The following is an 11,293-nucleotide window of genomic DNA, read 5'->3' as shown; positions in this document are numbered from 1 at the left end:
CCATATTTTGAGGTAGAGAAGTTTAACTCAGGGGCCCAAAGATCCAAAAGATTTTTCTGAGGGTTCAAGGGGCAGGGACTTGGAGGTAAAAGGTAGCACAGGAGGAGAATTTACAGAGGAATTTTAACTATTATCTTTAATCTTGCTAAAGGAGTCCCTAATTCTATACCTGGCACATACTTTTGTGTCTTTTTTTTGAGTCTGGGTCTCACTCTTGCTCAGACTGGCCTAGAATTCCTGAACTGAACTGATCCTCCCAGCTCAGCCTCCCACAGTGCTAGGATTACAGTTGTGAGCTGCCATGCCTGGCCTGATAGGACAATTGTTTAGGGTGACAGCACTCTTAAAAAATATTTCTAGATACGGACTAGAAGCTGGAAAAGATGGATGTAGTCCCCTTGGAGATGTGAAGTCTGTCCCAAGATAGCCTGAGAAAGTAACGACTCTCACTGTTAACCAGGCAAGGAAGGTCGAGACAATTAAAGTCCCCTGGGAGCTGGCAAGTGACAAGAGAGACTGTGTGTCTCTGATTCCTAGCAGCTGGCCAGGCACAATGCCGCAAGCCTGTCAACATGTGACCCCTGGCTAGCAGAGACCAAAAAGAATATTTTCAATGGTCACAAAACCAAGCTCTTGAGACCCAAAGCAAGCTGGAAGAAGAATCTTATGATTTTCCTCCTTAAACCACAAGAAAGACAGAGGCCAGGAAACCATGCACTATTACTGGGAGGCTGTGGATCACCAGCCAATGTGCACCCAGAACCAAATTCGCAAGTGCGATATTAAGTAATTCAAACTTTAAGCTGTTGGAACTTCCAGTTATTCCGAGCCTTGAGAGGAATGTGGCTGTGTAGCTTGAGTCACAATGTATGCATCACGACTTCTGCTTTTTCTTATAAATGATTAGAAATGACAGAGTGGTGCCCGAGATAAGATCCCCTCAGAACATTACTTCTATGAATGGAATATTAAAGCAGTTTTCCTTAGAATGTAACAAATGTACAAATCAAATTGCTGTAACTTCTGGCCTTATATGGAAACCATTGTAAACCTGCTAGAACTTTCCAAACTCCCACTTTGGATCACTATGCCATCTCTTTGGGGTCTATACATATTTCTCAGGTGGTTACCTCAAACTTTGCACTTGAATACACTCTATACTTAATAATATTTTCTGAATCTCATTATTCAAAGTTGACATAAAAATCATAATTCAAAGAAACAAATGCTCTTTTCCTACACATCCAAATTTGGAAAGAAAAGAACAAGGCAAACTTTACCCTCCTCTGTCAACCAGACACTGCAGACAGAAATCCAGGAGACCTAACTTTGGTAAGAATTCCTGCCTTCTGGCTGAAGTGATGGCTCACACCTGTAATCCTAGCATTTTGAGAGGCTGAGGCAGGATCATCACTTAAGGCCAGGAGTTTGAGACCAGCCTGGGCAACAAAGCAAAATCCCATCTCTTAAAAAGAAAAAAACAAAAAATGAGTGTTTTGTTTCTGGCCCTTATCTTAAACATTATTGTTGCTATTAAATCTTAAGCCTTTTTAATTTGTGAAGGCAAAAAAATGGAAACCTAATAAACACATGTATATGTAAAAAAAAAAAAAAAGAACACATTCTTCTTAGTAAAGTATCACAAGAATGGAGAAGCAAGAATCCAATGTACTCAATTCTAATATGAAGGCAGTAGACGATCTAATACATACTCACATTAGAGAAAAACTCAAATCGATTCAAGGTGGGGCGTCGAGGAATAAGGGAATGGGGAGATCAGAGGGGAATGAAGGGGTCATGGTCTCTGGTGGGGCACATCCCTTGGTGGGGGACACAACTGTAAAAGGGACTTTACCTAACAAGTGCAAACAGTGTAACCTAATTCTTTTACCCTCCATAAACCTGAACCAATTAATAAAGGAAAAAAAAGACCCTTACAGATGCAAACTGCAGATTTTGTACCCTGTAGGTAATTCACAAGGACAGTTCAAATGATCGGAGTTTGAGTTATACTATCCCCCCTTCCCTGCATTCAGTGAGGTCAACTCTTCAGATCCCCATCCCTGCCTTGCTCTGGCAGAGCAGAAAAAGTGTGGTCTGGGGGCCTCTAGGGCGTGGTGTATGGAAACCCAGATGTGGGACTCTCCCCGGAAAGACCTGACCTAGTGGGTGCAAGAAACCAGGGTCAGCTTCTCACAGAAAGATTGATATGGGATGGAGACAGATGTGGCTGCCCTTGCCAGGGCTGGACAGCAAACAGAAGGAAGGCTTTGGAAGCCAATCCGGGGTGAAGTGTTATGGGGATATGTTTGGAAAGGTAATATGGCACAACATGCTGGTGAGCTTTGAATGGTGAAACTGGGTTGGCTTTGGCCCCAAGGACAATAACAGGCTGAGGGAAAAGAGGACAAGCTGCAGGAGACTTACAAAACTGGAGAAAAAGATAAAAAGATAGCAAGGAGGACCGACTCAGGAGAAAGGCAGGACTTTTTTGTTTCTATCTCTGTCCCCACCAGCAGCACCAAATGCCCTCAGAAGCTGAGTAGGGCCTGGACTACCTGAAACGAACGCTCTGATTCAAGTGATCTCATTTGGATGCTAACGGAAAAGGGAACTCCAGGAGGCTCGAGGACAGGGGGACATCTGGGGTTCATGGGGTATGTAGACTCAGTGATTAAGGGGCACGGGGGTGGTGGTGCGTTGACCTGGGTCAGGCAATGGAGACTGGGCCAGTTTGGGAGCAGTCACCCAACCTCGAAGTCTGTCCTGGGCTCACCAAGCTCCATCTCTCAGCATTCAGCCCTTCCTGCCCCTGGAGTTTTAGAAAGATGGTGGAAATACAGCTTCATTCGCATATCATAATACAGTCCAGGGGGGTTTAGTACATTCATACAGTTGTGCAACGATCGCAACTATCAAATTTCAAAACATTTTATCACTTTCAAAAAAGACCTTATACCCATTAGCAGGAATTCCCCATTCCACCCTCTCTCCATCTCCTAGAAACCACTAATATGTTCTCAGTTTCTATGGATTAGCCTATTCTGTATGTTTCACATAAATAAAATCATACACTGTGAGGGCTTCTGCCTCTAACTTCTATTTCTTAGCACAGTATTTTTAAGATTCATCCATGTTGGGCTGGTGCAGTGGCTCAGCCTGTAACCTCAGCACTCGGGAAGGCTGAGGCGGGTGTATCACTTGAGCTCAGAAGTTCAGACCAGCCTGAACAAGAGTGAGACCAAGTCTCTGAAAATAGCTGGGCGTTGTCAGGCCCCTGTACTCCCAGCTGAGGCAAGGGGATCTCTCGAGCCTAAGAATTTGAGGTTGCTGTGAGCTATGATGCCACAGTACTCTACCCAGGGAGACAGAGTGAGACTCTACCTCAAAAAACAAAACAAAACAAAAAAAGATTCATATATGTTGTATTACCACTTTATTCATTTTTATTGGCAAATAATATTCCATTGTATGGCTAAATCACATTTATATATTCATCATCAACTGACAGACATTTATTTGTTTGTTTGTTTTTGTAGAGACAGAGTCTCACTTTATCGCCCTCAGCAGAGTGCCGTGACATCACACAGCTCACAGCAACCTCCAACTCCTGGGCTTAGGCGATTCTCTTGCCTCAGCCTCCCAAGTAGCTGGGACTACAGGCGCCCACCACAACGCCCGGCTATTTTTTTGTTGCAGTTTGGCTGGGGCCGGGTTTGAATCCGCCAACCTTGGTATATGGGGCCAGTGCCCATATACCACTGAGCCACAGAAGCCACCCTGTTTCTTTTTGAGACAGAGTCTCAATCTGTTGCCCTGGGTAGAGTGCCGTGGTGTCATAGCTCACAGCAACCTCCAACTCTTGGGCTCAAGTGATCCTCTTGCCTCAGTTTTTCTATTTTAGTAGAGATGGGGTCTCATTTTTGCTCAGGCTGGTCTCAAACTCGTGAGCTCAAGCTATCCACCTGCCTCAGCCTCCCAGAGTGCTAGGATTCCAGGCCTGATCCACCACACTCAGCCAATAGACATTTACGTTGTTTCCATTTCTGGCTATTATGAATAACACTACAATGAAAATTCAAACGAGTTTTTGTGTGGATGATGTTTCCATTCCTTTTGGGTGTATGTACCTAGAAGCAGAATGGCTAGATCATATAGCAATTTAATGTTTTGCATTTTAAGGAACTGCCTGTTTTCCAAAATGGCTGCACAATCTTACATACCAGAAGCAACATAGTGGGGTTCCAGTTACTCCATATCCTCTGCAATACTTGTTATTGAGTTTTTATTTTATTTATTTTTTCTTTGTCGCCCTGGTAGAGTGTTGTGGTGTCAGCTCACAGCAACCTCCAACTCCAAGGCTCAAGTGATCCTCTTGCCCCAGCCTCTGAGTAGCTGGGACTACAGGCATCCGCCACCACACCCAGCTAGTTTTTCTAGTTTTAGCAGAGATGGGGCCTCACTCTTGCTCAGGCTGGTGTCAAACTTCTGAGCTCAAGCAGTATGAGCTTGAGCTCTGGCTCAGCCTCCCAGAGGGCTGGGATTGCAGGTGGGAGCCACCTCACCTGGCCTGTAGCTCTTTGCATGTGAGGTCTTTGTTGTTTGGTGTCAGGGTAATCCTGGGCTTCTAGAATGAATCGGAAAGTATTATCTTCTGTTTATTCTTGGTGCTTCATCTTTTCTGCATCTTCACGGGCTTGCTCTGCATGACTGCCCGGCTCAGTGAGATCCCGGCACTCAGCCCAGCCACATCCCTGGAAATGTGCAATTTATTTCATCAGTTACACTTGGCCTTGCATGTCCAGGATATGTTGTCGCCCATGTCAGGGAATGTGGTAGGAGCTCTTCTCTGGGATTGATAAAAAGTCAACACACGGGTGGCGCCTGTGGCTCAGCTGGCACCATATACCGAGGGTGGCGGGTTCAAACCCGGCCGCGGCCAAACTGCAACCAAAACATAGCCGGGCGCCTGTGGTCCCAGCTACTTGGGAGGCTGAGGCAGGAGAATCGCTTAAGCCCAGGAGTTGGAGGTTGCTGTGAGCTGTGTGAGGCCACGACACTCTACCCAGGGCCATAAAGTGACACTGTCTCTACAAAAAAAAAAGTCAACACACCATACACCTACAGTAAATTTGGCAAACGTTTAAGGCTTTGGGGAAATTTCCATTACAAAACTATCCAAGCCTTATAGTCTGCAATGCACTTTCATAGGATTTTTTTGATGACTTTTCAGGACAAGGGATATGAGCTTAGTCATGCTTAGGTGACATGGGAGCAGGTAAGGAGATTGTCATCCCCAAAGGAAGTGAGAGGCCATCTGAGAAGCTCCTCAAGGTGCCATCAGCCAAGGGACCAAGGTGGCTGCCAAGGCAGAGTGTTCTCCGTGGGACCACCTTGTCTGGGAGTCCACCGTCCTGTCATCAGCCCACCAAGCCAGGCTGGCTGCAGGTGCCCTGAGATGCAGCTCCATGAACCACACACAGACCTGACGACCCAGCCCTGTAAAGTTCTGGAGGAAGCACATGTCTGCTTGGGCCTGGCTACATTGTTACTCTCTTACTATGACTAAATTAACACCCTACCACAGAATGTTCTCAGTTTTAAAGAAATGAGAAGAGCAGAAAGGCCCTTCAGTCCCAGGAATAAGAGTCCCCATCAGTGTGTGTGGTGGTGGTGGGGACGTGGAGGCTGCCTGTAGTGTGGGGACGGGCACAGGGGACACAGCACATGGTGGCTGTCACCGATAACCACAAACAGGGAGTTGCTATTGGGGTCCCCCAAGAGTCTCTGAGCCTGCAGGGGGGGGCTGCCATGGGAGTCTTAGAGGGTCTCGGGCAGTGTTTTTCAACCTATTTTATATCGCAGCACACTTGAACCTATAGCTAAAACTTCCATGCACACATATGCTGATTAAAAAAAGAATATACTGGGCGGCGCCTGTGGCTCAGTGAGCAGGGCGCTGGCCCCATATACCGAGGGTGGCGGGTTCAAACCCCGTCCCGGCCAAACTGCAACCAAAAAATAGCTGAGTGTTGTGGCGGGCGCCTGTAGTCCCAGCTACTCGGGAGGCTGAGGCAGGAGAATCGCCTAAGCCCAGGAGTTGGAGGTTGCTGTGAGCTTGTGAGGCCACAGCACTCTACCGAGGGCCATAAAGTGAAACTCTGTCTCTACAAAAAAACAAACTAGAAAAAAAAAAAAAAAGAATATACTTACTGTGCTTTGAATTTCTTTTGAACATAATTTAATTAATGACATTTTTTTTTCTTTTTTTGAGGCAGAGCCTCAAGCTGTCGCCCTGGGTAGGGTACCGTGGCATCACAGCTCACAGCAACCTCCAATTCCTGGGCTGAAGCGATTATCCTGCCTCAGCCTCCCAAGTAGCTGGGACCACAGGCACCCGACACAACACCCAGCTATTTTTTTGTTGCAGCCATTTGGCGGCCTGGGCTGGATTCCAACCCGCCAGCTCAGGTGTATGTGGCTCACGCCTTAGCTGCTTGAGCCACAGGCGCTGAGCCTAATTAATGATCTTTAAGAATGTTCACACAGTTGAAAATCACTGCTCTAGAGCACCTCCCAGGAGGGTACAGGCTGTGTCCAGGAGGCTGCTTGCCTACTTGCAGGACAGGGGAGCTGAAGGCTCAGAGCAGCCACTCTGAGTTCTGCCAGTTCAAAAAGCACTGTCAGGGCAGTGCCTGTGGCTCAGGGAGTAGAGCACCGGCTACATACACGGAGGGTGGCAGGTTCAAACCCGGCCCCAGCCAAACTGCAACAACAAAAACAAAAGCACTGTCAAAGGCTTCTCAGTCCCGCCCTTGTCGTGAAGACGGCTGACCGCCACCCACTGTGGGTGAGACTCAGGGATTGCCCAGGGCCACTTATCTCACTGTGCCTGAAGCCACATCCCTCATGCCACCCTGTGTTGGGGGCCTGGATGGTGCCCGCCCCCGGTGGAGTACATGTGTTGGGGGAGGGGTCTGCTGCAGTAGAAAGAGGGTTGGCTCTGTACCCCCAGACCCCTCAACCTCACCCCGAGGTTGTCAGTAGCTAGTGACTTGACCTTCCTCATCTGTGAATGGGTCACAGTGATAGGACTTCCCTGGAGCTCCGTGAGCTTCGGTTGTAACATCCTAGGGGGTGGGGCTCTCTGGTTGTGTGCGGGCAGAAGGTGCTACGAGCCAGTCGGGGCGCCTGGGAGTGGGGGCGGGCCTTGCGCGCAGGTGGCTGTGGTGGGCGGGACCGGCACAGCGCTGTTTTGAGACTGCAGCGGCGACAGCAGGAGGGCTGCAGCGGATCCCACGGAGACGACCTCCGGCAGGTGTCTGGGACGTGGGACGCGACGGAGCTGGCTCCTGCAGTGGTAGGGTGTGAGAGGGGCAAGGTGTGTGGGGTCCCGGCTCCAGGGCCCCGCTTCATTCCAGCCCCCTGACCCGACGCGCTGATCTGCCTGTTTGGCGGTGGAGGGGGATGGATAGGAGTGGGAGACCGCTAGTGTCTGATACCAGGTGGTCAGCCCCCCGCCCCTGACCTGTTCTGCGTCCTACCAGCCTGGCCCAACTCCGGGAAGTTTCGGGTTTCACAGTGTTCTTGGATCCCAGACCACTAAGCGATACCCAGCTGCTCCCTAAGGCTGCACCCTCCCCACTCTCAGGGCCACCCAGGCAACCCCATGGGGCTCCTCTCGGACCCCTTTGCTCCCTGGGAGGAAGGCTGGACTTCCAGACATCCCTGACCCCCATCTGATCCCTGCCCTCCAGCAGGCCCAGGATGTGAGTGCCCAGGTCCTCAGGGTGGGAACAGAGAGAGGACTGGTGGTGGACAGTCCAGGAGATTGAGGGCTGCCCAGGACGCTGCTGGGCAGCCTGTCATTCCCCTCTGGCCCCAGCAGGTACCGGTAGCTGGCTTGGTGCTCCGCTCAGCTGCCTGCCATGGTCTGCGGGCTGCCCAGTGCTGCCGGCCTGGCACGCTTTTTCCAGAAACTGAACAGGCTGAAGCAGCTGGAGGAGTCCAGCATGGAGACGTCGCTGAGGCGCTGCCTGTCCACGCTGGACCTGACCCTAATGGGTGTCGGTAGCATGGTGGGATCAGGCCTCTATGTGATCACAGGCATCGTGGCTAAGGACATTGCTGGCCCTGCTGTGGTCTTATCCTATTGTGTGGCTGCTGTGGCCTCCCTCCTGGCAGCCCTTTGCTATGCAGAATTTGGGGCACGCGTGCCCCGCACAGGCTCTGCCTACCTGTTCACCTACATGTCCATGGGAGAGCTGTGGGCCTTCCTCATCGGCTGGAACGTTATCCTGGAAACTATCATTGGTGGCGCTGTTGAGGCCCGAGCCTGGAGCGGCTACCTGGATTCCATCTTCAGCCACAGAATCCGCAACTTCACAGTGACCCACGTGGGATCCTGGCAGGTGCCCCTGATGGGCCACTACCCAGACTTCCTGGCTGCTGGTATCCTCCTTCTGGCCTCTGTCTTTGTCTCCTGCGGAGTTCGGTTCTCCTCCTGGCTCAACCACACCCTCGCGGGCATCAGCCTGCTCACCATCCTCTTCAGCGTCATTCTGGGCTTCATCCTGGCTGAGCCCCACAACTGGAGTGCAGAAGAGGGGGGCTTTGCACCTTTTGGCTTCTCTGGCGTCCTAGCTGGCACTGCCACCTGCTTCTATGCCTTTGTGGGCTTTGACATCATCACTGCCTCCAGTGAGGAGGCCCGGAACCCGAGGCGGGCTGTGCCTGTGGCCATTGCCACAGCACTTGGCCTAGTGGCTGGTGCCTACGTTCTCGTCTCCACCGTTCTGACCCTCATGGTGCCCTGGCGTAGTCTGGACCCCAACTCCGCAATTGCTGATGCCTTCCACCGGCGGGGCTATAGCTGGGCTGGCTACATTGTGGCAGCAGGCTCCATCTGCGGTAAGGGCCCTTTCCGGGAAGGGTGGCAAGAAACAGAACCTTCCAGGGAACACACTATCATCTGTGCCTCGGTTTTGCCAGTTGCACAATGGGCCCAGGAAACTGCTAATTATTAGAAACTCTTCACCCAGGCTTATTGGAAGGGACTCCCCCAAAACTGTACGTAAAATGCTAATTTTGATCATGGGTTGGTTTCCTGAGGAGAGGGACTCAGCTCTCATCAGATTCTCCAAAGGGCCTGAGACCTAAACTGGAGTGTCCCATTCCTGGGGTGAGGGACTGATAATACAGTACCCCCACACTGATCCCCACTCAGAGAGCCCACACAAACTCACAAGGAGCCACCCATGCTCTGGCTCCAGCAAAAGCCTATCCCCCATGCTGACCGCCGCACTACCCTCTTCTACAGCAATGAACACTGTCCTGCTCAGCAACCTCTTCTCCCTGCCACGCATTGTCTATGCCATGGCTGTCGACGGGCTCTTCTTCCAGGTGTTTGCCTATGTGCACCCCCGGACACAGGTGCCCGTGGTAGCTACCATGCTGTTCGGGATCCTCACAGCCCTCCTGGCACTGCTGATGGACCTCGAAGCGCTGGTCCAGTTCCTGTCTATTGGCACACTACTGGCCTACACCTTTGTGGCTGCCAGCATCGTTGTGCTGCGCTTCCAGGCTTCTCCACACAGCTCCCCAGCCAGCCCTGGCCCCCTGTCCAAGAAGCACAGCTCCGTCTCAGACCACATAGAACCCGTGGGTGCAAAGCAGGCGTCAGTCCCTGAGCCTGGACAGCTGCGACCTGCCCTGAGGCGCTATCTGGGTTTCCTGAGTGGGTATAGCCCAAGAAAGGTTGTGACTTGGGCGCTCTGTATCCTGATGGCCTCAGCCATCACCCTGGGCTGCGTGCTGATTTTTGGGGACTCGGGCCTCCCACACTGGGGTTACATCCTGCTGCTGCTGCTCAGCAGTGCTGTGTTTCTGCTCAGCCTCCTCATCCTGGGGGCTTTCCAGCAACAGCCCCGGCAGGACACATTTCAGGTACATCCCCCAGAACAGCAGGCTCCCCTCTCCCTTCCTCCTCTGTTCACCAGGGAATGAACCAGGGCTCACAGGGCTGGGGAGGCCAGCACAGCCATGCCCCACCCCTTTGGGCATGGTCTCTTCTGCACCCCAGCTAGTCCCACTCTGTCCCCTCAGATCCCCCTGGTGCCCCTGCTCCCGGCCCTTAGCATCCTCCTCAACATCTGCCTCATGCTGAAGCTCAGCTACCTGACCTGGGTGCGGTTCACAATCTGGCTGCTAATGGGTGAGTGGGGCCAGCTGGGCCCCGAGTGGGCTGGGAGGGGGGCAGGGAGGGCTGGGACCTGCCCTCAGGCTCATCCCCTCACACCCTGCAGGACTTGCTGTGTATTTCGGCTACGGCATCTGGCACAGCAAAGAGAACCAGCAGGAGCCCCCAGAGCTGACCGTCACCCACTATGTGGTGTTCCCCAGTGGCAGCCTGGAGGAGACCGTGCAGGCCGTGCAACCCTCCAGCCAGGCGCCACCCCCTGTGCCCAGCCACACGGAGTAGCCGGCCACCCTCACCTGCCCTGCCCTCCCCCACCTCCTCAGGAGCCCCCTCTGTCCAGGGCAGCTTGGGTTTACCTGCTCAGTCTGGGGTCCCTAGGACTTTAGGACTTAGCCTAAGCACTGAGCTTCAGGTCTCCAGGAGGGAGCCTTGGCCAGCACTGGTGCACTGGCCTCTTAGCCCAGTGCCTTCTTGCTCCTGACCGACTCCAGCTCCCTGGAAGGTGAGGTGGGGCAGGTGGGGAGGCCCACAGGCCCAGGGATCCATAATAATAATGGCTCACCCAGCCATATGGTCTGCTGCCGTGTCCACTGTAGCATTCTTTGCAGCAATGAGGTCTCATCTGCTCCCAGGAACTTGCTAATTTCCACAGTCCACGCATCAAGACACTAAGGCTCTGCAAAGGGGAGATGCCAGCCCTGGGACTCACCTGGGTCCAAGTGTGCTTCCACCCCAGCCCAGTGCCCCCCTGCCCAGGTCCCTACCTAGCCCTACAAACACCAGGTAGGGAGGACGAGGGGCTGTGACAGGAGAGGTCGCCCCCGCCACTTGTCCTCCCCGCGGGATGATTCAGGGAGTAGATCTTGGGCCCCAAGGAGGCTGCCTTAAAATGGCAGTGGGGTTCCAGGTTCTCCTTGGTTTTCCTGAATTCCCAGAGTGGGGCAGGTGCCTGACCCAGGGACACAAATGCACCCCAGTACACAGGCACACCGCACACAGCCATGCCCATCCTGACGCGACCCGCACAGACCACGCTAGGGGTGCTGCCATGCAGAGTGAGGCGGCAGCTATTTCTAGGTTCATGCCCAGGCCTCA

The 11,293-nt window shown here is 52.4% G+C and overlaps 1 pseudogene; it reads left to right on the top strand.

Annotated features, from left to right (window-relative positions):
* The first annotated feature begins 6,308 nt into the window (after positions 1 to 6,308).
* On the top strand, positions 6,309 to 10,703 carry LOC128584851 (cationic amino acid transporter 4-like; annotated as a pseudogene).
* The last annotated feature ends 590 nt before the right edge of the window (positions 10,704 to 11,293 follow it).

This window comes from Nycticebus coucang, chromosome 4, assembly GCF_027406575.1.
Source record: "Nycticebus coucang isolate mNycCou1 chromosome 4, mNycCou1.pri, whole genome shotgun sequence".
Classification (NCBI taxonomy): Eukaryota; Metazoa; Chordata; class Mammalia; order Primates; family Lorisidae; genus Nycticebus; species Nycticebus coucang.
This window is presented reverse-complemented; position numbering and strand designations above follow the sequence as displayed.